Below are 24,389 nucleotides of genomic sequence, written 5' to 3'. Positions count from 1 at the left end.
TGAGTTCTAGCCATTCAAAAAAGATAATTTTCCAGGTTTCTCAGAATATTCCAATTTATAAATATATAAACATTTTAACAGGTTTTGAGTCTTCTCCTGAACCACATTTCCATGAAAAGTCATTTCTTTCCTATTCATAGTTTCACACTACCAATTAGCTTGCTTCTTTAACTTAAAGTCAACTTCCTTGTTGACAGCTGTTTTCAAAAAAGAAACCATTTTAATAGGTCTCAAGAGTTACCATAATCTTAATCAAAAAGACAAAAAAAGTTAAATCAAAATGCAAATGTCTGAGAGTCAATGAAGTTCACTACTCTAGTCTGGGTCGTGTCCACTCACCCATACCATGTTTAATAGGACAGTGATACAAATGTAGATTCAAAAGATTAGCAAAAGATGTGAAACTCATGTATACGGATGGCTGACTATACCACAACATTTTATATAAGGGACTTGAGCATCTTCTGATTTTGTATCCAAGAGGTCTCTGGAACCAATCCCTGTCAACAACCATTATAACACGTCACAGAACTTCACAGGAGCTTAAAGTAATCAAAATTACACATGCTAAGTCTATGATTGTTGTGCCATATGGTATTATGCTCTTGAAACTTTTGAGAAACTTACTCATGTCTTTTGCAACTAATGTTTCAATGTTAAGTGTCTCAGTCTCTTCCATTGCCTCCCAGTTCACCACATCTCTCACCCTTACTTTTCAGGCAGCAAATCCTGTTTATTTCCTAAAACCCTACTCAGCTGAAGAGCTGCTGCTGCTGCTGCTGCTAAGTCGTTTCAGTCGTGTCCGACTCTGTGCGACCCATAGACGGCAGCCCACCAGGCGCCCCTGTCCCTAGGATTCTCCAGGAAAGGACACTGGAGTGGGTTGCCATTTCCTCCTCCAATGCATGAAAGTGAAAAGTTAAAGTGAAGTCGCTCAGTTGTGTCCGACTCTTAGCGACCCCATGGACTGCAGCCTACCAGGTTCCTCCGTCCATTGGATTTTCCAGGCAAGAGTACTGGAGTGGGGTGCCATTGCCTTCTCCAGAAAACCTCAATCTTTTTGTCTCCTGTGGACCTAACAGAAACCCTCCCTCTGAGGACCATTCACTCTCCCCTCTCATGACAAACATATCCTTTTTCCTCCATGATCATCTTTCTAAGTCAAAACAGACTGGGCTACCAGGGAGAACGTGGGAAGAATCTGTGTCCTGCTTGCACACGGCAGAACATAGGCACTGCTTAAACAGTCACCATGTTACATCATTTCTCTAAATTCTTACTCTTCACAAGCACATTGCCAGGAGAGAGGAAACAAAAGTGGTTCATCTTCCCCAAGGAGCTCATACTCCGTGAGGGGCCCACATCAACCAATCATCCAGTGAAGGTGATAGAAGTCTGAGAAAACCCTCTGTGATTATGAGAAATTTGTATGCAGTTCAGGAAGCAATAGTTAGAACTGGACATGGAACAACAGACTGGTTCCAAATAGGAAAAGGAGTACGTCAAGGCTGTATATTGTCACCCTGTTTATTTAACTTATATGCAGAGTACATCATGAGAAACCCTGGGCTGGAAGAAGCACAAGCTGGAATCAAGATTGCCAGGAGAAATATCAATAGCCTCAGATATGCAGATGACACCACCCTTATGGCAGAAAGTGAAGAGGAACTCAAAAGCCTCCTGATGAAAGTGAAAGTGGAGAGTGAAAAAGTTGGCTTAAAGCTCAACATTCAGAAAACGAAGATCATGGCATCCGGTCCCATCACTTCATGGGAAATAGATGGGGAAACAGTGGAAACAGTGTCAGACTTTATTTTTCTGGGCTCCAAAATCACTGCAGATGGTGACTGCAGCCATGAAATTAAAAGACGCTTACTCCTTGGAAGGAAAGTTATGACCAACCTAGATAGCATATTCAAAAGCAGAGACATTACTCTGCCAACAAAGGTCCGTCTAGTCAAGGCTATGGTTTTTCCTGTGGTCATGTATGTATGTGAGAGTTGGACTGTGAAGAAGGCTGAGTGCTGAAGAATTGACGCTTTTGAACTGTGGTGTTGGAGAAGACTCTTGAGAGTCCCTGGGACTGCAAGGAGATCCAACCAGTCCATTCTGAAGGAGATCAGCCCTGGGATTTCTTTGGAAGGAATGATGCTAAAGCTGAAATTCCAGTACTTTGGCCACCTCATGCGAAGAGTTGACTCATTGGAAAAGACTCTGATGCTGGGAGGGATTGGGAGCAGAAGGAGAAGGGGACGACAGAGGATGAGATGGCTGGATGGCATCACTGACTCGATGGACATGAGTCTGAGTGAACTCCGGGAGTTGGTGATGGACAGGGAGGCCTGGCGTGCTGAGATTCATGGGGTCACAAAGAGTCGGAGACGACTGAGCAACTGACTTGAACTGAACTGAACATGTTAACTGAGCTAACTGAGCTGTTCTACAGAGCAGAGTTATGGAACTGCTTTACATACATTTATGTTAGTTGCTCTGAGAAGTCTCATGGTAAAAGCAAAACAAAATAGAAAAAGCAATTCCTCCACACACAACAAAACAAACAAATCAATTTGTGCTTCCTCCATACATGTATGTAGGGTGACATTTTCCTCCACAAACCTGTCAACAGGACCTAGGTTTTCCTAAACACCAAGTGGAGAAGTCCAGCTCTAGGACATAATAAGGTTTGAAGATCAAAAAGGAAGCAGATGCCTTAATAATTTAAAAGTAAATTTCTGCTTTTCAAAAGTATTTGAGATCACATCTTTCTAAGCACAATTCTCAGTATGCTTTTCGAAAGACAAGTTTGTTTAATTAATATTCTAGTGCTTGCACTACTTTTAAGTCTTATTTTAAATAATTATGCAAATCTCTGGATATTTTACCTAGACATGAAAAGATGATCTAACAATAGCAATGAAATTTATTTAAAATAGGGAATATACTTACAACATAGAGCTAATAAATGTTTAAAACTGTATGAAATAAAAAATTTTCTGGTAAAGACATAAAATATCTAAATTGACTCAAAAAGAAATGGGAAACCTAAATAGAAAATAGCCATGGGAGAGAAATGGAAAAGTTGTGATTTTTTTTTTTCTTTCTTTAGCAAAAGGAAGTGAAATCCACAGAGGTACCCAATTTAGAGAAGCCTCAAACCCCAAAGTAAATTCATACCAATAACATTCACACTAACAGCAACTTCCAGAGTAAAAGTCTGATGGAAAATCTGATTTGCAGTCAGTACCACCGAAACATAAATGTTCAGGGATTTGGTATTTTTCCTAGAAAAGCTGAATTAAGGAAAAAAATTTTATAGGTAGCATCTCAACACGCCCACTGGCAAAAGATAAAAATGCCAAAGAACAATACATTTTCTTCAGGATTAAAAACACTTGTTTCCTGCAGGTACCAAGATAAACTAATTCCTTTCACTTAGATATTTTTACATAAATTCAGAAAACAAAGTTCACAAACTTAAATCCAGATGTCTTTCTGAGCTGTGTATACTAAATATTGATGTTGGTAGTCTTCATACTAGCTTATGTTTTCGATGGTAGCCTTCAGAGTTGCTTAAACCTTAAAATAGACAGCCTTTGCATTGATTTCTTTCTCACTCTGAAGCCTGCTGACTTGAAATTGTAAGCTCTGCTAGGGCTTTTTTTTTTTTTTCCCACTACAACATGGAAGCACTCCTGCTAGGTTTTCATTAGTCCACCTGAAGGACAGTCATCTGTTGATACTCGGGGCTGCGAGTAGAAGAAGCCCCTACTCAAAGTGGTCTCAGTAAAAGGACGTTATCCTGCCTGAGGCAGAATAGTTTCCTCAGCATATCAGGGACACCCTCGCACACTCAGCCTCCCCCTGTCCATCTGTCCACTCCACCCACTCATTGTGCTGATGCACTCCTCCCATGCGGATGTGTGCGATAGTTCCCAACACCACGTACAGAAGGACATTCAGGGAACACCCCTCTCTTGTATCTTTCTCCTGTGAGTGAATAAACTCTTCTCAAAGATTCCCCAGGAACTACTCAATTTTTATTGGCCACAATCCAATTGCATGCCTGAGTTTAAGTGTAGCCGTTAGAAGGGAAAGTAAGACCACTGAATCAGATCAGATCAGATTAGATCAGATCAGTCGCTCAGTCGTGTCCGACTCTTTGCAACCCCATGAATCGCAGCACGCCAGGCCTCCCTGTCCATCACCAACTCCCAGAGTTCACTCAGACTCATGTCCATCGAGTCAGTGATGCCATCCAGCCATCTCATCCTCTGTCGTCCCCTTGTCCTTCTGCCCCAATCCCTCCCAGCATCAGAGTCTTTTCCAATGAGTCAACTCTTTTTTTTTTTTTTAAGCAAAGTATTTTTGTTCATTTCCTTATTTATTAATTACATGAAAAGGCATTTTATTAACATTTTAAGCAACTCTTTGCATGAGGTGGCCAAAGTCCTGGAGTTTCAGCTTTAGCATCATTCCTTCCAAAGAAATCCCAGGGCTGATCTCCTTCAGAATGGACTGGTTAGATCTCCTTGCAGTCCAAGGGACTCTCAGGAGTCTTCTCCAACACCACAGTTCAAAAGCATCAATTCTTCGGTGCTCAGCCTTCTTCATAGTCCAACTCTCACATACATACATGACCACAGGAAAAACCACAGCCTTGACTAGACGGACCTTTGTTGGCAAAGTAATGTTTCTGCTTTTGAATATGCTATCTAGGTTGGTCATAACTTTCCTTCCAAGGAGTAAGCGTCTTTTAATTTCATGGCTGCAGTCACCATCTGCAGTGATTTTGGAGCCCAGAAAAATAAAGTCTGACACTGTTTCCACTGTTTCCCCATCTATTTCCCATGAAGTGATGGGACCGGATGCCATGATCTTCGTTTTCTGAATGTTGAGCTTTAAGCCAACTTTTTCACTCTCCACTTTCACTTTCATCAGGAGGCTTTTGAGTCCCTCTTCACTTTCTGCCATAAGGGTGTTGTCATCTGCATATCTGAGGTTATTGATATTTCTCCCGGCAATCTTGATTCCAGCTTGTGTTTCTTCCAGCCCAGGGTTTCTCATGATGTGCTCTGCATATAAGTTAAATAAACAGGGTGACAATATACAGCCTTGACGTACTCCTTTTCCTATTTGGAACCAGTCTGTTGTTCCATGTCCAGTTCTAACTGTTGCTTCCTGACCTGCATACAAATTTAAACCAGTAAGAGTCACCACATAGGACCCAGAATTCCCTGTCAGATATAGCCATTTATATTGGAATAAAATCTGGGTTCTGTTACCAGTAAGCAAAAATTAACTGTCTACCAGTTAGGTAACCAATGTCTGTCATATAGTCTATTCATATTCATCTGTGCTACCAAATATCCATTTACATTATAAAGAGTATTTCTTATTGGTAATTCAGTTGCATAAATGATTATAGATAACTCTGGATACATGACATACATTTTATTCAGTTTCTTACCTATAAATGAAACTATTATAAGTTGTATCTTATAGAATCACAAAATTCTAAGGTAGGAGATACTTGACATTTGATAAAGTGATCTGTGATAAATTAAACTATATTTTAAATTTATCAGCGATGCTTGCTACAAATGAGAATGTTCTGAATATCCATTTTTCTTAAAGTAGAAATAACTCTGCATAAACATGAAAGTGATGCATGAACAGTCATATATTATTTATTCTCTCATTATCTTGCTGGACATTTTACTCAAACACCTGTTCCAAACCAATATTCAGATTCGATCAAATGTTGTTGGTTCCTTAGTATACATGGGTTTTTCATTTGATCTCTTAAAAACACTCATACCACATCTGACCTAAGGAGTAAAAGTATAATCCAAGAAGCATTCAGCAAGTGACAGAAAGACGTTCAGGGGCAACAGAACTCAGCTGGAAGGTAGATTAAAGTCCATGCTTATGATAGGTTTTACAAGGTAACATCACAGCCCAGTGGAGAGAAAGAGACACGGGATGGAAAACCAAGAGATCTGGCCACAGCTATCCTTGTGCAACAGATTCACAGTGGTCAAGTCCTTTGCTCTCATCTTACAGGTAAGGTAATATCTTAAACACAATCCAACACTTTCCCATAATTCACTGATTTGTTCATTTAATTAACAAGCACTTACTCAACAACAACTTGTATGAAGAATGCATAAAATTCTAGGTGGTGGAGAAAAAGAAAGACACTCCTGACAACCCTGTAGTTGTGGGGTGTGTATATGTGGAGGAGGAAGGGGTAAACACCAAGTAATCAAAATGTGAAGTGCTGGGAATAAGATAAACACAATGATGGAGAAGATAGACCTATTTAGGATGGTGAAGGAAGACCCTACAGGAGAGGACTAATGAGAAAGACTGAATTAGGATGAACAGAGGAAGAAATCCAGGAACAGGGAAGACTGTGCATGAAGGTGGCAAGACAATCAAAATATAATGAGCGAAGGAGAGTTTGATACAAGATGAAGGCAGAGAAAAATATAGGAGCTGGACTACCCAGGGCCTTGTAAGCCATGATGAGTTTTTACTTTATTCCAAATTAAACAGAGAGCTGTTAACAATTTTATGAATCTAGTCAAATTTCTCCTGCTGCAGGTCCTGAGAACTATAAAATTTGTTCTCTTTTGAAAAATATATCTGCCAAATTTGTTATCAAACATTCAGCTGTAGTCAGAGGTGTACAAAAGAGTAAGGTACTCCTTTGGACTTCACAGTAATGGTTTCTTCATTTTCGTTTGTTCTCTCTTTCTTCTTAAAATCATATTAGTTAACCAAATGCTCTTGAAAGCATGAAAACAACATTAACATTTTCTGACCTACCAAAATTATATTTTTCTCCCACTCTATAAACACAGGCCTGTTTTCTAATAGTTGTTTGGCTGTTTTTTTTTTTTCCTTAGTACCCAGGAAATCATAACCTTGGAACTGGGATCAAAATTAAATAAAAGAGTTGATTGGGGGGGGGGGAGGAATGAGTCTCATTTCTGAGGACTGACTATACTTAGGAAAGAAAAAGGGGGAAAAGGATTTTTAAGGGTCCTTCATGTACCATTATTGGTTTAATAAGAAGAGAAATCTGGCAGTCCAATGAGATGAATCATGGGGCTCTTTAAATATAAACTAAAGCATTCTTGGAGAAGGCAATGGCACCCCACTCCAGTACTTTTGCCTAGAAAATCCCATGGACGGAGGAGCCTGGTAGGCTGCAGTCCATGGGGTAGCTAGAGTCGGACACGACTGAGCGACTTCACATTCACTTTTCACTTTCATGCATTGGAGAAGGAAATGGCAACCCAATGTTCTTGCCTGGAGAATCCCAGGGCCGGGGGAGCCTGGTGGGCTGCCATCTATGGGGTCACACAGAGTCGGACACGACTGAAGCGACTTAGCGGCAGCAGCAGCAGCACAGCATTCTTGGTGGGGTTTCCAGACTATACATCAGTTGTTGATTTTGGATGTTTAAAAGTTTCCTGTTTGTGTGTGTCCATTTGGGGCAGAAGGCACACAAATTTATAGACACAACAGTATTGATAGAGTAAATAACTAGAAGTACTTCTCAAGACTTTCTAACTGAACTTGTTGGTAAAGATGGAATATTATTGTCCCTTAATCTCCCATCCATTATCTTCAAGCACATAAACTATTCAATTACAGGCAACCATGGGTGGCTATAAACCTTTCAGTTCATGGACAGTATCAGTCACATTGTCCTTCAGTTTCTGCTGTGAGTGAATAATCATCATGTCCACAGGAAGCACTCAATACAAACTGCAAAAAATATATATATGAATGTAAGGCTTACACAGTTTTCCATTTAAGGCAAGCAGTTTTAAATACAACTCACACAAGCAACAAGGATCAAAGCTGATCATTTAATTATAAAAACTATAATTATAACAATACATTTAAAATAGCTACTATATATTCAACACCTACTGTATGTCAGATGTGTTATTCAGGGCTTTACTCAAGTTTCTAAGTAATTGCTCTAGAGCTTCTAAGAATGCATAACTTTTTGGAAACATAGATAAAACTCAGGGACCAGGAAGAGGAAGGATGAGAGGTGGGGAACAGTTAGAAATAGGAGCTGTAGTCACAGCGCAAGTTCCTGAGAAAGATCTATCAAACTGCTCAAATGCGCTAAGTATATCTCTTATGATCCATGAAACTATTGTAAAGGTGATGTGCATTTATCATTGAATAGCCAGATCTCAATATCACTCAGCCATTTTCCATTGAAAGTCTTCTCTATGGTTGCAGTCTACCAAGCTTTATTTAATGCTCCAGAAATCACAAAATAATTATTTTTATCATTGAACATAGACATGCTACCATGAGGTTATGTTCAATTGCATTCTGAGGGGATTGCATACCTCTGACCAAAGGACTCTGATGCTGGGAGGGATTAGGGGCAGGAGGAAAAGGGGACAACAGAGGATGAGATGGCTGGATGGCATCACTGATTCGATGGATGTGAGCCTGAGTGAACTCCGGGAGTTGGTGATGGACAGAGAAGCCCGGCGTGCTGCAATTCATGGGGTCGCAAGAGTCGGACACGACTGAGCGTCTGAACTGAACTGAACTGAACTGACCTCATGTTAAAACAGCCTGAAAACTAACCCCAGGGAAAGCATGCAGAAATATTCAGGACAATAGAAGAACCAGCTTTTTTGCAAGAAACTGGGTGGTTTGGTATCAGCTTGGTCACTTTGGTACAGTACCAAGCAATCCTACCCTTTGTTTTCTCTCCTTTCTCCCATCTTCAATATGCTCAGTAAACAGCTTGTCACTGCTCAATAACCACAGCAACCTTCTTCTTAGTCACCAAAGGTAGGAAGCTATGAAATCGCCAAGGGAAAGTGAAGCAGCCTCTGGAACTCTCCGAGTATCCAGAATGAAAAATGAAATTCACAATTAACCAAATACAGAATTACAAGGGCTGCAATCAAATGTATTAAACATCTCTGGGAAGTCATTTCCATATTTTCATTTTCTTGCCTGTAAGAGAGGATTATACAGTTCTGTTCATGAGCACATGATTCAGGCTGCCTCACTGGAGGCAGAGCACACCTCCCAGTCATAGAGTTGGCCACATGGAATATGACAAAACATAGACTAGATCTAAGCATTGGTTTTAAGTGAATGGTTCAGCCCAGTATCTTGCTTCCACTTGTTATCATAAGAATGGGAGATGCCAAATAAGGGCTGCTTCTTCGGTATGAGCCCCCAGATTAAAAGACAAACAAAGATCCACAAAAGCCAAGCCACCACTGCCATGTATAATGAGAATATAGAAAATGTCTTTGATTACAAACTACAGAGATTTAGAGGCAGATGGCTATGACGGTACACACATTATTGTCATCACCATGTCCAGTTGGTAAGACACTGTAATAGTCCCTTCATGGATGTTAGTTTTAAGTTAAAGAATGATGGAATATACATTTGGATTGGATATGATGACAGGATTAAGAGTAGGAGAGGAATAATCCCATGATGTGGACTTAGGTAATCTTAGGTAGAAGGATTAAATTGTGGGATAACTTATAAACATACATATTTCTCAAAATCTATTGAACATACTATTTATAGATGACTAATCTATCTTTATAGTTGCCTTATAGGATTTCATTACATTATTGACTTTTTTTTATCTGATACAATGAATGGCATTTGGTCATATTTCAAGAGTCAAAAAGGCTAAATCTAATAAAACTTAGCACTGATGTGAGGAGAAATTATGCTTCATTGGAAAGCATTCCTTACTTATAAGTGACTATTATATGGGAAATCCCAAACTCAAAATACTAACAAAAATATTATGAAACTAATAAGCATCACACCCAGACCAGCATCAGCATGTGTAACATTGGGAGTATACGCCAGACACTGAGCAAATCCTTCATGAGGAAGCAGCATCCATCTGAAGTTGCGAATCCTTTATTCTTTGTTAAAGGATGAATTTCGAATACTCTTTCACAATTTTTATCACAAACTCTACACCTTCGCATAACTTCTAAATAATGAAAAAATACAGAGCTGATGACCCCTTAAGTAAAATTCTAACAAGTAATGAAATTCAGAGGAACTGTATAATGACTCCTCATTTGAAACTGACTAGTTCAACTTTGTGCCTTCAAGACAGATGCTAAACAGTTGCTCTGGCTAGTTATCAAATAAATTTGATTTTTTGCAAGGACTTTGAACATATCCCTGACAAAAACATGAGGCTGACCAAGAAAATATCAAAACATTCCATATAATTAAAATAAAAAGATTAATTCCTCAAAGAATTTAAATATAGAGTCAATGTTCTCAATTAACCAGTTCTTTTCATTATAAGCATTTGGGGACATTATTTCCCATTACCCTTAAAAGCCAGAATCAAATACTATTAAATAGGCCATTTAGAGTACATTTAATAATATTGTTTTACAAAGGAAAAATGAACTAATTTTATTGGACACTTGAAAATAACCTTAAGAAAATTTATAGAAACTAAAACCAAGTGTTTCAGATTTATGATTCTATTTGGTTAAGTCAGCAAGTTTCATAAATATAATTTCATATTTTTGATATGAAAGCTTGCTATATTCCAAGCTGGAAGAAATGAGCTATTTTCTAAAATTTTACCCATCACAGCACTTCAGTGCAATCTTTACTGAAAACGAAGGCCAGTGCAACGGCACAAAACATTCACTCTCTGTGGTAATATTCTGTGTTATTAGAAGTATGTTTTACATTAAACTCTACAGAAAACAGAAGATTTACCTGTTATGATAAGAGGATAAACTGAAATGGTCATGTTGTCAATCCTAATTAATGCAGTGCTAAAGCTGAAGCTCCAATACTTTGGCCACCTGATGCAAACAGCCGACTCAATGGAAAAGACCCTGATTCTGGGAAAGATTGAGGGCAGGAGGAGAAGGGGACGACAGAGGAGGAGACGGTTGGATGGCATCACTGCCTCGATGGACATGAACTTGGGCAACCTCCGGGAGACAGTGAAGGACAGGGAGGCCTGGCATGCTGCAGTCCTTGGGGTCACAGAGTCAGACACAACTTAGCAAATGAACAACAAATTACTGTAACTATTTAAACAAGTCTATGAAAGAGATCCTTTCTGTTCTTCAAGTTATTGGCAGTGCATCTTTTTCAAAGGTCAGAAATGTTAGAAACAATTCTGAAATTTGTAACAGCTGAATCCTTTAAATATGGGCATGTAATAATAAATCAGTAATTTTTTTAAATTTTATTTTATTTAACTTTACAATATTGTGTTGGTTGTGCCATATATCAAAATGAATCTGCCACAGGTATACATGTGTTCCCCATCCTGAACCCTCGAGTAACAATATAATGCTTAGTAATGTTTCTTTTTAAAAATCCCTTATTATCCAATGTGCTATTTCAAATAGTTTGTTTTCCAGATTTCACTCACTTTTTTTTTATCACTGCATGTGACATTCTCCTAGTGTTTATTTTAATGGAAACCATGCAATTTTATCTTCATACCACAATATTACTTTCATTTAGGAAACTGCTGCCATCGGTAAAAATGCATCTAAATTATTATTTTCTGTATTGTAGTAAACTCTCAAATTCCACTTAGAAAAGAGGTCAGCAAAGAGGAATCAAAAGCAGCTTTTCTATTTCAGAACTTTCACAATCACCAAGCGATCATCATGAGGTACTTAAATTCATTTCTTCTATTGACTATCTCCCTCTGCAAAAAGTGTTATTCAATTACACAGTTCCATAGCACACTGGAGGTCAGTTGTTAATAGCAAAGATGTATTATGATGTGCTTTTATTATTTCTAAGGAGTGGGAAAAAATAATACACTCTAATACAGAGCTTCAGTCATAGTCAACGTTTTCATTCATTTGTTAAAAAAAAAAAAACAGGCAATTGAATCGAGAAGTACAGAGAAGGCTGGGGCAGGAGACTTTTTTCATGGGTTGTAATTAGAGAAAAGTCCTTATTTTTAACATCACTAAATAGTAAACACCAAAACAAAAACCGAAGTTGCATTAAATCTGACATACCACTTTCAAATCAACCTTTGCTCAGTGTTTGAGTTGCTAGAACACTAATCATGTTTATTTGAGGTGTCTCAATCTTGTAAATACCATTGCCTTTTGGTCTGTCAATGATTTAATCTAAATTGAAAATAAGAAACACACAAGGCGGGGATTTTTAGTGAAGGTAAAACTTTTCTTTGTACCATAATTTAAGAAAAAGAAGGAATAAGAATCATCTTAGTCACCTGGGGTAAAACAAAGGTAAAAATGTGCTATTTTACCTTTCCCAGCCTGGAAAGGTAAAATAGCACATTTAAAATGTTAACTCAATTACTATAGTGAGAGAAAATAATTGTATCTATGTTCAAGAATGATAATTTCCCAAAGATCCCTAAGTCTGCTATATACTGTTCTTCCTTTTTATCCTAATTCTCATAATATCCATTCCCTCCCTCCAAAGTATTTTAGCCTACCTGAATGCTCTATGTGTTTATTACTGTCATCCCTAGGAATAAGGTATTTCATAAAGTGATCAAACCCGTCAATCCTATATGAAATCAACCCTGAATATTCATTGGAAGGATAGATACTGAAGCTGAATTCCAATACTTTGTCCACCTGATGCAAAGAGCTGACTCACTGGAAAAGACCCTGATGCTGGGAAAGACTGAGGGCAGGAAGAGAAGGGGGCGACAGAGAATGAGATGGTTGGATGACATCAAAGACTCAATGGACATGAGTTTGAGCAAACTCCAGGAGATAGTGAAGGACAGGGAAGACTGGCATGCTGAAGTTCATGAGATGGCAAAGAGTTGGACATGACTGAGCAAGTGAACAACAACAATTCAACATAGAAGCAATATTTTTTTCAATAAACTATATGTATTTCCATACTTGATTCTAATTAATGATCTTTAATGTATTAAATGCATCTCTGTTTTTGAACCGATAGTATGTATGTGTATGTATGTATGTGTGCTCAGTCGCTCAGGCGTGTCTGACTCTTTGCCACCCCATGGATTGTAGCCCGCCAGACTCCTCTGTCCACGGGATTTCCCGGGCAAGATACCTGAGTGGGTTGCCATTTCCTCCTCCAGGGGATCTTCCAAACCCTGGGATCCAACCCACATCTCTTGTGTCTCCCGCACAGGCATGCAGATTCTTTACCACTACGGCACCGGAAAAGCCCTAAGGTTTATTTATACCCTGTTTTAGTAAATTAGTTTACTCATTTGGCTTTAGACCTGAGGGAAGGTCCTGGCAGGCCACTTTTTTCCTTCTCTTATGAGCTCTCTCCCTTCTTTTGTACAGTTTTAGTTCACTCTGCTATTTTTCACAGGTTTTGTTACTATCTATTTTGTAGTTTTTCATTTCCCTGTCAGTCTGTGACTTGTTTTTTCTGAGATCTGTCATGGGTCAGGAGTTTGTCTAAGTTTATGCAGGTCAATGTGACTGCCAAATAAATCAGCATTTTAGAGCTGTATGTGAAGTCAATGAAAACAGGCTCTGAGTGAGGCTTAAGGGCCTTAACTTTTAATGAAGTACTTTCTTTATTTATTTGTACCACCTCTGCTTTTCAGAGGACTTTTTTGCTATTGCTATATCTTGTTTCTCAATTGGATTAGCCTAGCTGAAGCTCATCTATTCATTCAACAAACAGTTAGCATTACTTACTACACTGTGAGTGAGTGAAGTCGCTCAGTCATGTCTGACTCTGCGACCCCATGGACTGTAGCCTGCCAGGCTCCTCTGTCCATGGAACTCTCCAGGCCAGAATACTGGAGTGGGTAGCCATTCCCTCCTCCAGGGGATCTTCCCAACCTAGGGATCAAACCCAGGTGTCCTGCACTGCAGGCGGATTCTTTCCTGACTGAGCCACCAGGGAAGCCCTACTTACTACATTAGGCCATGAGCATAAGTAAATAATTTCCTTCACTTCACAATGTTCCAGCTTAAGATGGAAGGAAGGGAGGAAGAGGGAAGGAAAGGAGAGAAAGAAAGGAGAAAGAGAGGAAGAAAAGGACATTTGGAGAATTTATTACAGAAATTTATACAGTATAGGAACAGAAGAGGTTCTTTATGGGAAGGCATCATAAAAAAGGGGCATTTGAAGGCAAAAGGTAGAAAGAACATTTCAGGCAGATTCAACAGCGCTGAGTCAGATTCAACAATACTGACTGGAGAAATTTTTAACCTTTATAAATGTAATCTACAATTATTTGGAGAACTTTAAGTAGTTCAACGCAATTGGAATGGGAGTGTAAGTGTGTGTCATCAAACAAACCACATAAGAGCTGGTCAGAGACCGCACCATAAGAGAAATATTTTGGTGATGATACCAATCGTGATTTTGAAAAACACTTTAGACCTCCTCCCCAGACCAAATATGCAGCATGGTGATATACTGACTCTTCTTTAACGAGATCAGCCGAAAAGGGAAGAAAAATAATAAAGTCTAGAGGCCTAGATGCTTAAATATTTCTTTTTTGTTGAATACATACTTACGATACTGCATAAAAAGGATTCTGCTTTGAGTTTATGAGCTGAGGATGAATGAACACTTTCAGATTCAGAATCCTATGTGTATTCTACTTCTCCCTTAAATAATCTACTCCACTCCTTCATTCTCCTTCAGTTCAACTCTTCTTAATGTCATCAGTGTTCCCGAAGTCACCAAATTCAATACACAATTTCCAGACCTTTCAGTAGATTCTCAGAGCATCTTTCCTCCAAATATCAATGCCTCTGGTCTCTAAAACACACTGCTCCCTGAATGTTCTCCTTTTTCTATAGTTATCTTTCTCCTTTCCCCCTTTGACCTCACCTGCTGTACTCATCCTCTATGAATAAAGAGTTCCCAGGGGTTGTCTCTTAAATTCTCAGTCTTTGTTTATTCTCTCCTTTGGTGATATTGCCTATTCTCATTTATAACTTCAAGGGATTAACTTCAGCCCATAGCTCTTTTCTCATATGGAGGTTCATATATCTAGCTGCTTACTTAATTTTGCCACTGGGTTATTCAACGTCAGGTCAAATACAATATGTCCCAAACCAAGCTCTTGATTCTCCATTCACCCCAAACAAGTCCTCCTTCCTGCTAGTGCTTCATATCTCAATAAATACTACCATCACCCAAGCAGGTGCTCACAAGAGAGATCTGGGAGTCACCCTTAACTTCTCTTTTGTTTCATATCTCTCAGTATTTCGGGCATCTATCCACTTGTCTCCAATTCCACTGCCACCACCAGAGAAGAAGTCACCATTCTCTGACTCTGATCAACGGTATTCCCACCGATAAACAAAGAGTTCTCAGAGCAATCTTTCTGCCCTCACTATTTGTCACAAGTCATAACTAAATAAAATCCATGGAAAGAAAATGATGACCAACCTAGACAGCATATTAAAAAGCAGAGACATTACTTTGCCAACAAAGGTCCATCTAGTCAAGGCTATGGTTTTTCCAGTGGTCATGTATGGATGTGAGAGTTGGACTGTGAAGAAGGCTGAGCGCTAAAGAATTGATGCTTTTGAACTGTGGTGTTGGAGAAGACTCTTGAGAGTCCCTTGGACTGCAAGAGATCCAACCAGTCCATCCTAAAGATCAGTCCTGGGTGTTCATTAGAAGGACTGATGTTGAAGCTGAAACTCCAATACTTTGGCCACCTGATGCGAAGAGCTGACTTATCTGAAAAGACCCAGATGCTGGGAAAGATTGAGGGCAGGAGGAGAAGGGGATGACAGAGGATGAGATGGTTGGATGGCATCACCAACTCGATGGACATGGAATTGGGTGGACTCCAGGAGTTGGTGATGGACAGGGAAGCCTGGCGTGCTGCGGTTCATGGGGTTGCAAAGAGTAGGACATGACTGAGCAACTGAACCGAACTGAACTCATACCAATGCCTCTCATAACACCTTCTGATTTTCAATTAAGTTGTGAAAAGGCTCAGCCTCTGACCTCTCATGCATCCCCAAAACTGTTAAGTCCATATTCTTCGTGCAAGTAAATTATCAATACATCAGTTCTCCTAATAGGTATAATCACTTTTCTAAAACTATTCTGAAACAAAAGTATCTTTTCATCTTAAAACAAGTATGAACAGAATACCTATAAGAAACAAACTCTTAACTGTTAAAATATAAACTAATCATATTTTTGAATTTTAAATTATTTCTGATTATAAGAGGTGATTTTTCCATTCTGGAATCAGCATTTGTTTCAACATTACATAAAATAAGCAACAACAAAGAGAGATATACAAGATATATCTGCTTTCCAGGTTAGAAAGAAATTAAGCACATATTATATAGAGAATATAGAATTATAATTTATCAGATTCATGCAAGAGTTTTAAAGGGAGTATATTTATGTCTAGATAGAAAATGCTTTATAATTCTGTGTCACATGTTAATGTTTATTGGATATAACTGCAGCCACAGTAAACTATGCATGATAGAACATTACAATTCTCTAAGAATTTATTTCGGTAATGACATAAAGGACTCATTTGTTTGCTATATTTTTCCACAAGCAGAGTTGTCTGAAAGCTATGTCAACAATAATTTAAAAAAAAAAAAAAAAAAAAGCTAACTCTAATTAGGAGCATGCAGGGAGCATTATACCCATATACCAGGCATTCTTTAAACCTCTTTTGCTTCCTTACTATTGCTATCATATCAATCAGAAAAAGCAAGAACCTGGATTCTTCCAAAGACCTGCCAGACTCAGTTTATCCAAGACAAGAGAAAATAAGCCAGTTATGAATTGCATTTCATAATGCAATTATGAAAAAAAAAAGGGAAGAAAGAAAGAAAAGAAACCCTCATAGTATTGAAGGAGTTTTGATAAATACAAGCTTACCACAGAAGTTTCTCTAAAATCAGATAGAACAGGACTAACAAGGAGGTTTGAAATGCACTCCAAGGTAAAACAGCTTCTTACTGCCTTACCTTTTCCTTTGTTTAGTCTGATTCTAGTGTTATTGTAATTATCGGATTAGTGATTCATTTTAAAAGCCAACTTTCAGACTTGAAATAGCTGTTAAAACAGCTCATATTTCAGCACCTGAAGACAAGTATTCATGGTTCTGCCAATTCACTAGAAGCCTTCTAAGTCGGCATCTTCTCTCCCTCCCTCCTTCCCTCCGCCCTGAGGCAGCTTTGAAGTTTTAAAAGAGCTTCATATATTTAGGAAACAGAGTGATTATCCAGAGGCTCATGAATCTTGAGTAAGAAGAAAAAGTGCTCACCTCAGAAACACTGCGGCACAAGACTAAAGATACGTGGGCACACGCGAGGCAGGAAGGGCTATCAGAGCCCTTTGATGGAAATCCACAGTTGCAGAAAGGTACCCAAGCAAAACACAACCAACAACAAAAGTTAACTGCCGGAGACAGGATTGTCTGCATAATGGATTGCTTCTGCGCGGTGGTTTACCGGCCAGGGTTAATTAGCCTCAGCCAGGCTGGGACTGCTGTCTGCTGCCACCGAAATGCGTCTCACAGCAACTCTGTCCACAGGTTACTGTTACCCTCTAGTGCCCCTGTGCCCGCCGTCGGAGTCTGTCAACACCACAGAAAAAGAGGTGAGTGAAGAACTGAAGAGGTAGTTCTCATGGGATCAAGCCGAAAAGCATTGAGTTTTACTGTTAGCAAGGGATCAGCTTCAATCAATTAATGATTTAATTACCTAGACTAATTAAGATAATGAACAACAGCAAACCTACAATCAATTAGCTTTGTCCAAACTTTCTATTTTGAGGCTAGGGCCTTAAGGACAACACTCTTTTTCTTAGTTGCTACAGTAAAATCCATGGAGCTATTACAAAACAAATCAAGGGGGTATAATCCTATACAATTTTAAGCAAAAATGTAAGGTCCTACAACTGATTCTTGGCAACAAAAGGTTTTGAAAAGGTGTTGCCTGAATAGGTAGTGTGTATTTAACACTGTGTCAGAATTGCAGGTTTTAAATGAATTACACCTCTCTAAAGCAAGCAATAGGCCAAAGACAGAAGTACATCCGTTTGGCTACCCTGTTTCTGTGATTTGAGTTACTTCAAAGCAAGCATGTAAGAATATAAAGCCTTTCAAAATCTATGAGAAAATAGCAGTGTTCCTTGATTACACTGTTCTTGGGAAATACCACTCCTTACTTAGTATAGCCTTACTTCGTAAGAAAAAAGCACAGCCAAGAAGCAAACAGTAAAAATGAGGGGACACAACCATAGAAACAAGAGCGGTCAAAGTTCTAGACATTCTTCTCCACCTTCTAATTCTACTTTCAAATTTAAGGCTTTATGGTCTCATTCCCACTGTAATTCAACAGGTGTTCCTCAAAAAGAAAAAGGACCTTATACTATCGTGTTTAATCATGGTCACTACTATAGCGTGATCAATTATTATTATCTAAAATGAAACATTTTAAGTAACTCTTCCCCAGCAAAACCACTTGCCATGCAGATCATATTACCATAACTGGTCCCACTCACATCATCCCTAAGTTTATCTACACTGGTTGTGCATTTTCTCTTCCAGAACAAAATCAAGTTATAGAGTAGGTTTCCTTGTACCGTATTTTATAATTATTAATGCATTATGCTTACAGAGGAAGTTCAAACTTACTCAAGGATGAAAGGTACTTAGATATTACACCTAAGCCAGCACTGCACCAAGCAAGAGAACTGGTTGAGTTTCCAAAAGCCTTCTGAGGTAACTCTGAAATGAAGAGGGGATCCCAACCCAACATAATGGATGCTCTGTATGAATTTTACATCTGTTCTTTAATCAGCCAAGCAGTTATTGAGAGCCTACAGAGTGTCAGGCAATGTGCAAATACTCCCAGAACAGAGAAGAAGGCATCTAGACATCAACAGGAGGGTATGTGTACATAAAAAAATACAGGAATCACAAATAAAACAGAATGTGTCTAGCATTATAAGTAAGTAGATGCATGAAGGAAGCACAGAATAGGGTTTCTTTAAATTCAGTAAAGATGGGGCAAATGATGCCTAACAGAGCATGGCACAGCAATGAAGTCTGTGGTCTCTGAAGTCAAATTATCTAGGTATGATTCACAACTTCACCACTTAATATAAACAACAACTTACTAAGGACAAGTAACTTAACCTTTCTAATCTGTGATTTACCCTAACATATAGCTGAGGATAATAAAGGTTTTTAAAGCACACAAGTGTTGGAATGATTAAATGAGATAATTCTCATGCAGCACAGTGCATGCACATTCTACCTGCTAAATACATTTTAGCTCTTTCTAATGCAATACTAAAGTCATTGCTGTGTGTGTGTGTGTGTGTGTGTGTGTGTATGATTTTTTCAGGGGGAGGGGGACAATAGAGGGCATTATGTGCCCCTGGCAATGAGTTTCCAAACCACCCTTTGCAGGAAAGCACATCTTTGAAAGTCCTGGTGCCCCCAAATATTCTTGGCCAAGTATGTAAATAGCTCATGGTCATTATGAATTAGAATCTAAGAGCTAAATCAAGAGAATATCAATATTATATCTCATTTCTTATCATAAATGTGTTTTATTTTTTTTTTTAATTTTATTTTATTTTTAAACTTTACATAACTGTATTAGTTTTAAAATCAGAGTTAACATTTATTCCTGTAAATGAAAGTGAAAGTTGCTCAGTCATGTCCGACTCTTTGCAACCCCATGGACTATACAGTCCATGGAATTCTCCAGGCCAGAATACTGGAGTCGGTAGCCTTTCCATTCTCCAGGGGATCTTCCCAACCCAGAGATCTAACCCAGGTCTCCCACATTGCAGGTGGATTCTTTACCAGCTGAGCCACAAGGGAAGCCCAAGAATACTGGAATGGGTAGCCTATCCCTTCTCCAGCGGATCTTCCTGATCCAGGAATCGAACCTGGTCTCCTGCGTTGCAGGAGGATTCTTTACCAACTGAGCTATCAGGGAGGCACAAATAAAATCTACTAAACATTGTGGAGAAGTATTTTATTAAAAACACTTTATTTCTAGAGGACCCTTCCAGTTATTAGATGGGGTACTCCTCAGTTAGATCTTTTTTTTTTTTTTCTTAAAGGCTTTATTTATTGCAGCTTTATTTGTGAAAGACCTCCTAACACTTGATGATCATGGAATTATTCTCAGATTCTCCATCAACTGAAAAGGGTTAAGACAGAAATGAAAATTCATCTTGGTAAGCATTTTGATCATTAAAGCACGTAGCTTAAAAAAAGCATTTTTAGTTAGTTCAGAGAAATGTTTTAAAACCCCATGTGTTCTTATGCAATTTATACTTGATGTGGAAATGTCTTTATTTTAATGTGAAATATCTGTTGCCCAATTCATAATGATTTTAATGTTGTTTCACTCTTTAACTCAACATAATTGTTGTTAAATATTGAGATAAAACATTGTAAGAACTCACTATCAATATATATAATAATATATTTCATCAACAATATAAAATAATTGGTGATTAAGGAAGCTCATTTCATTCTAGTGTTAGTTTATTCAAACATAGAATCACACTATATAACTAACAAGTACTCCTTTTAATCAAACATATAATTATTAAAATACTTCTGAGGGATATAATTGGCATATTAATAATATATTTCTATCATGACTACTTAAAACCAAAGCAGAATGAGCACTGTCTTAAGAACTTTGACCTCACTGAATACCGCCAGGTGCTGAGCGATCTTTCCATTCAGATCTACCAGCAGCTCATTAAAATCGCCGAGGGCCTCTTGCAGCCTATGATAGTGTCGGCCATGTTGGAGAACGAGAGCATTCAGGGTCTGTCCGGGGTGAAGCCCACGGGCTACCGGAAGCGCACCTCCAGCATGCCGGAAGGAGACAACTCGTACTGCCTGGAAGCCATCATCCGCCAGATGAACTCCTTCCACACGGTTATGTGCGACCAGGGCCTGGACCCCGAGATCATCCTGCAGGTGTTCAGACAGCTCTTCTACATGATCAATGCGGTGACGCTCAACAACCTGCTTCTGCGGAAGGACGTCTGCTCCTGGAGCACAGGCATGCAGCTCAGGTACAACATTAGTCAGCTGGAGGAATGGCTTCGGGGAAGAAACCTGCACCAGAGCGGAGCTGTTGAGACCATGGAACCCCTGATTCAGGCTGCCCAGCTCCTGCAGTTAAAGAAGAAAAGCCCCGAGGATGCTGAGGCCATCTGCTCCCTGTGCACCGCCCTCAGCACCCAGCAGATTGTCAAAATTTTGAACCTTTATACCCCTCTGAATGAATTTGAAGAACGGGTGACAGTGGCTTTTATACGAACAATCCAGGCACAACTGCAAGATCGGAATGACCCTCAGCAGCTGCTATTAGACTTCAAGCACATGTTTCCCGTTTTGTTCCCGTTTAATCCATCTTCTCTGACCTTTGAAGTGCACCTTTAAAAAGGTTTTGGTTTAATCTGCATACACTAACTCTCGCCTTGAAATTAAATCCTTAAGAGAAACAAGTAATTTGAAGCATAATCTTATACTACCTAAATATAATTACTTAACCATGCCAAGTAAAAATAATGAGACCCCTAGAAAGCTGATTTACCCAAAATACAATGATCACGTGTTTCCAAGCATTAATTCCCAACCCTGACTGCACAAGAGGACCACCTGGGGAGCTTTTGCAAACCCATTAACCCAGGCCCCATCCAAAGAAACTGATTCAATTGGTTGGGAGTGGGGCCCAGACATCTGTGTTTTTTGTTATTTTTGAAAGTCCCCAGAACCACTGCACCAGAGACTGATTAAAATTTACTTTTTACCAGTCCGTAAATGTTTATAGCAGCTTTATTCATAATCACTAAATATTTGAAACAACCCAGATGTCCTTCTACTGGTAAATGGATAAACAAACTGTGTATATATACAATGCAACACCATTGAAGCAATACTCTATTGATTCATGCAACAAATATGGATGGATCTTAAGAGCATTTTGCTAAATGAAAACATGCTGAACCCAAAAGGCTACATAGCAAGGTGCTGGGAAGGAATTTCTGGGGTAAAGCAACTGCTATGTAATTGGAGCAGTCTATATGCAACCTATGCATCTGTCAAAACTCATGGAACTATATACCACAAAGAATGGATTTACTGTACATAAATTTCTAAAAAAATCAACCAGGAAGTCGGGGGAAGACGGAATGTAGACTATGACAAATCAATCTAAACTGCCTCACAAATGTATCACATAACTAGACTGGAGAGAAGGAAAAAGCTGTCCTAAGTAATTGGGGAAAAACAGTGTTTTGACTGGATACTAGAAGACTAAACATAGCCTATAATAATGGCATTTTGTGTTATCAATAAAAAAGTCATTACTAATAAAAGGTTTATATTTTTTCATTTCTATAGCAAAATTTTGATTTATTCTTTATTGATTATGTAGCTATATTTAATAACAAACAACATAAGGTATTCTTAAAATCTGAAAGTTTTTTTGCAAAAATCTTTACAGGTATTATTTTAACCACCGTTTGTCTTTTTATCTTTTATTTTAGAAGGGTGCTAGACAGCATGGGGATGAAAGGTTCCTTGAAAGTGTGAAAGGGACAGAGACTGCTTCATAGATCCAGAACCACAGACTGACAAAGACCGGGGCAAAGTGAGCTGAAAATGCAGTTCCAGCAGCAATCAACTTATTTAATCAGATAGCTGAACCTCTAGCTAAGAGGCATTTTATTCCACTGTATTAGATTTTTATGTTAGCAAAATCTGAATATACAGAAACAATATTGATTCCTAAGTATGTCAGAAATGTCAGAATAAATAAATCCATTCTTAGACACCTATGAGAATGTGTGTCTTTGTTCAGTTAGAAAATAGGATTTGAGAGAATTAAAAAAGTTAAAGATTTGACGGAAAAAATCCTCACAACTCCTCCTGCATTACTACTAATCCAGTGCTAGAATTCCAGGTTCATACAAACAACTGATTTTAAACTCTGGTGTCTGGTTTGTTTCTAAACTGAGTCCCCATCTTGCCCACCTAAAAACCTTTATCCACTGCCTCAGCCTAGAGGACTATGGTGACAATTGCCGAAGCCTTCCCTGTGAGGTCCATAGTAACTCCAGTGCAAACTTTGCATCAGACAATCCATCAGAAAGCTACAACTAACAGTATCCTGGGAAATTTACACTGGCCATAATAATGAGTGCTTGGCCCTATGCCTACAGCTAAGGAAATATGAGTGGTCAGGGAAAAAATGGGCCACAAACCTAAAGAGATGGTCTACATAATCCATTTTTTTCCAAGATCTTGCTCTATATGAGTAGAAATCCATAACTTTAGGAGAGGATTTTTGTGCCCAAGTTATTACTGTCATCAGGAGCAATCACCGATTTTCCATACTGTAACCAGAGTAATCCTCATAAGACCTAAATATAATCATCTCCACCTTCTTCCTCTAATAGCTTATCATTTTCCTTTGCTGCAGTCCCCATTTTTCTGTCCTTTCCAGACACTAATCATACTCCCTTGGCCTCAGGGCCTTGGCACAAGCTCTTTTTCCTGCTTGCAGGCTCTCAACATCTCAGTAGGATCTTAACTCACTAATGTGTCCAGGGAACCTGAATTCCCAACTAGGTTGATTCTCCTCCTTACACACTCTCTGTACCAGATGTCTCTTAGAAGCCCTTGTTCATTTATTCCCCTTGCATTTTCTAGAACATGCCAAGCAAGCTCCTGCCCTAGTCTCTTTGAACTGAATTGGCTCCCAGCCTAGAATACTAACCCCTTCCATGATTAATTTGCCACTCTCTTTCAAAACTATTTAACTGGCCCCTTCTCAATCGAGTTTACCTTGACCTGACCACTCAATTATAACAGTATCTGAATCCCCCTCCTACACACACACACACACACACACACACACACACACAGAGTCTTGATTCTTCTACTCTGGGCTTTGCACAATTTTGAGCCCCCTAGAAGGTGCCCTTCATGATGCAGGATTCTGTTGTTTTGGTCACTAAACAGTGTATCCCAGAAACCTAGCACAGGAATCTCGCTGGAATGAATGAACTGCTTAAGGACCATGCATGCAAAACATTCAGAAAGCAGAAAGGGAGGAAGCTCAGACTTCAAGACCTGAACAACATTTGTCAATTCCAACGTGAGAGCAAAAAAAAAGAAAAAAAAAAAAAGATTTCTGGAAGAAAATAGCTTTGTGTAAATTTAAGGTAATAAATTGGATGGTATTGACAAATAAGCACGAGAGAGAGAAGCAAATCCTGCTGCTATATCTACCAATTATGAGCCCCTAATCATTACCAGGTACCTCACCACATTATCACAGCTAAGCCCCATGAAACAAGTGTAGGATACGGTTCTT

At 38.9% G+C, this 24,389-nt stretch overlaps 1 protein-coding gene and 1 long non-coding RNA gene across 4 annotated transcripts in view; one reads left to right on the top strand and one right to left on the bottom strand.

The window, feature by feature from the left end:
* Positions 1–24,389, bottom strand: part of PTPRD (protein tyrosine phosphatase receptor type D) — a 566,636-nt gene that overhangs the window by 403,117 nt on the left and 139,130 nt on the right. The window contains exon 3 of one of the 3 annotated variants that reach the window (XR_008713534.1): positions 21,040–21,178. The exons of the other annotated variants lie outside the window; for them this stretch is intronic. The gene's annotated coding sequence lies outside the window, so the exon portion shown is untranslated. Of the gene's footprint in view, positions 1–21,039; positions 21,179–24,389 lie in introns of those variants that run through there. 3 annotated transcript variants of the gene reach the window in all.
* Positions 19,629–22,834, top strand: LOC129650019 (uncharacterized). The gene is made up of 2 exons (XR_008713535.1): positions 19,629–20,220; positions 22,558–22,834. It is a non-coding gene; the product is annotated as an uncharacterized LOC129650019 (long non-coding RNA).

This window comes from Bubalus kerabau, chromosome 4 (assembly GCF_029407905.1).
Source record: "Bubalus kerabau isolate K-KA32 ecotype Philippines breed swamp buffalo chromosome 4, PCC_UOA_SB_1v2, whole genome shotgun sequence".
Taxonomy (NCBI): Eukaryota; Metazoa; Chordata; class Mammalia; order Artiodactyla; family Bovidae; genus Bubalus; species Bubalus kerabau.
This window is presented reverse-complemented; position numbering and strand designations above follow the sequence as displayed.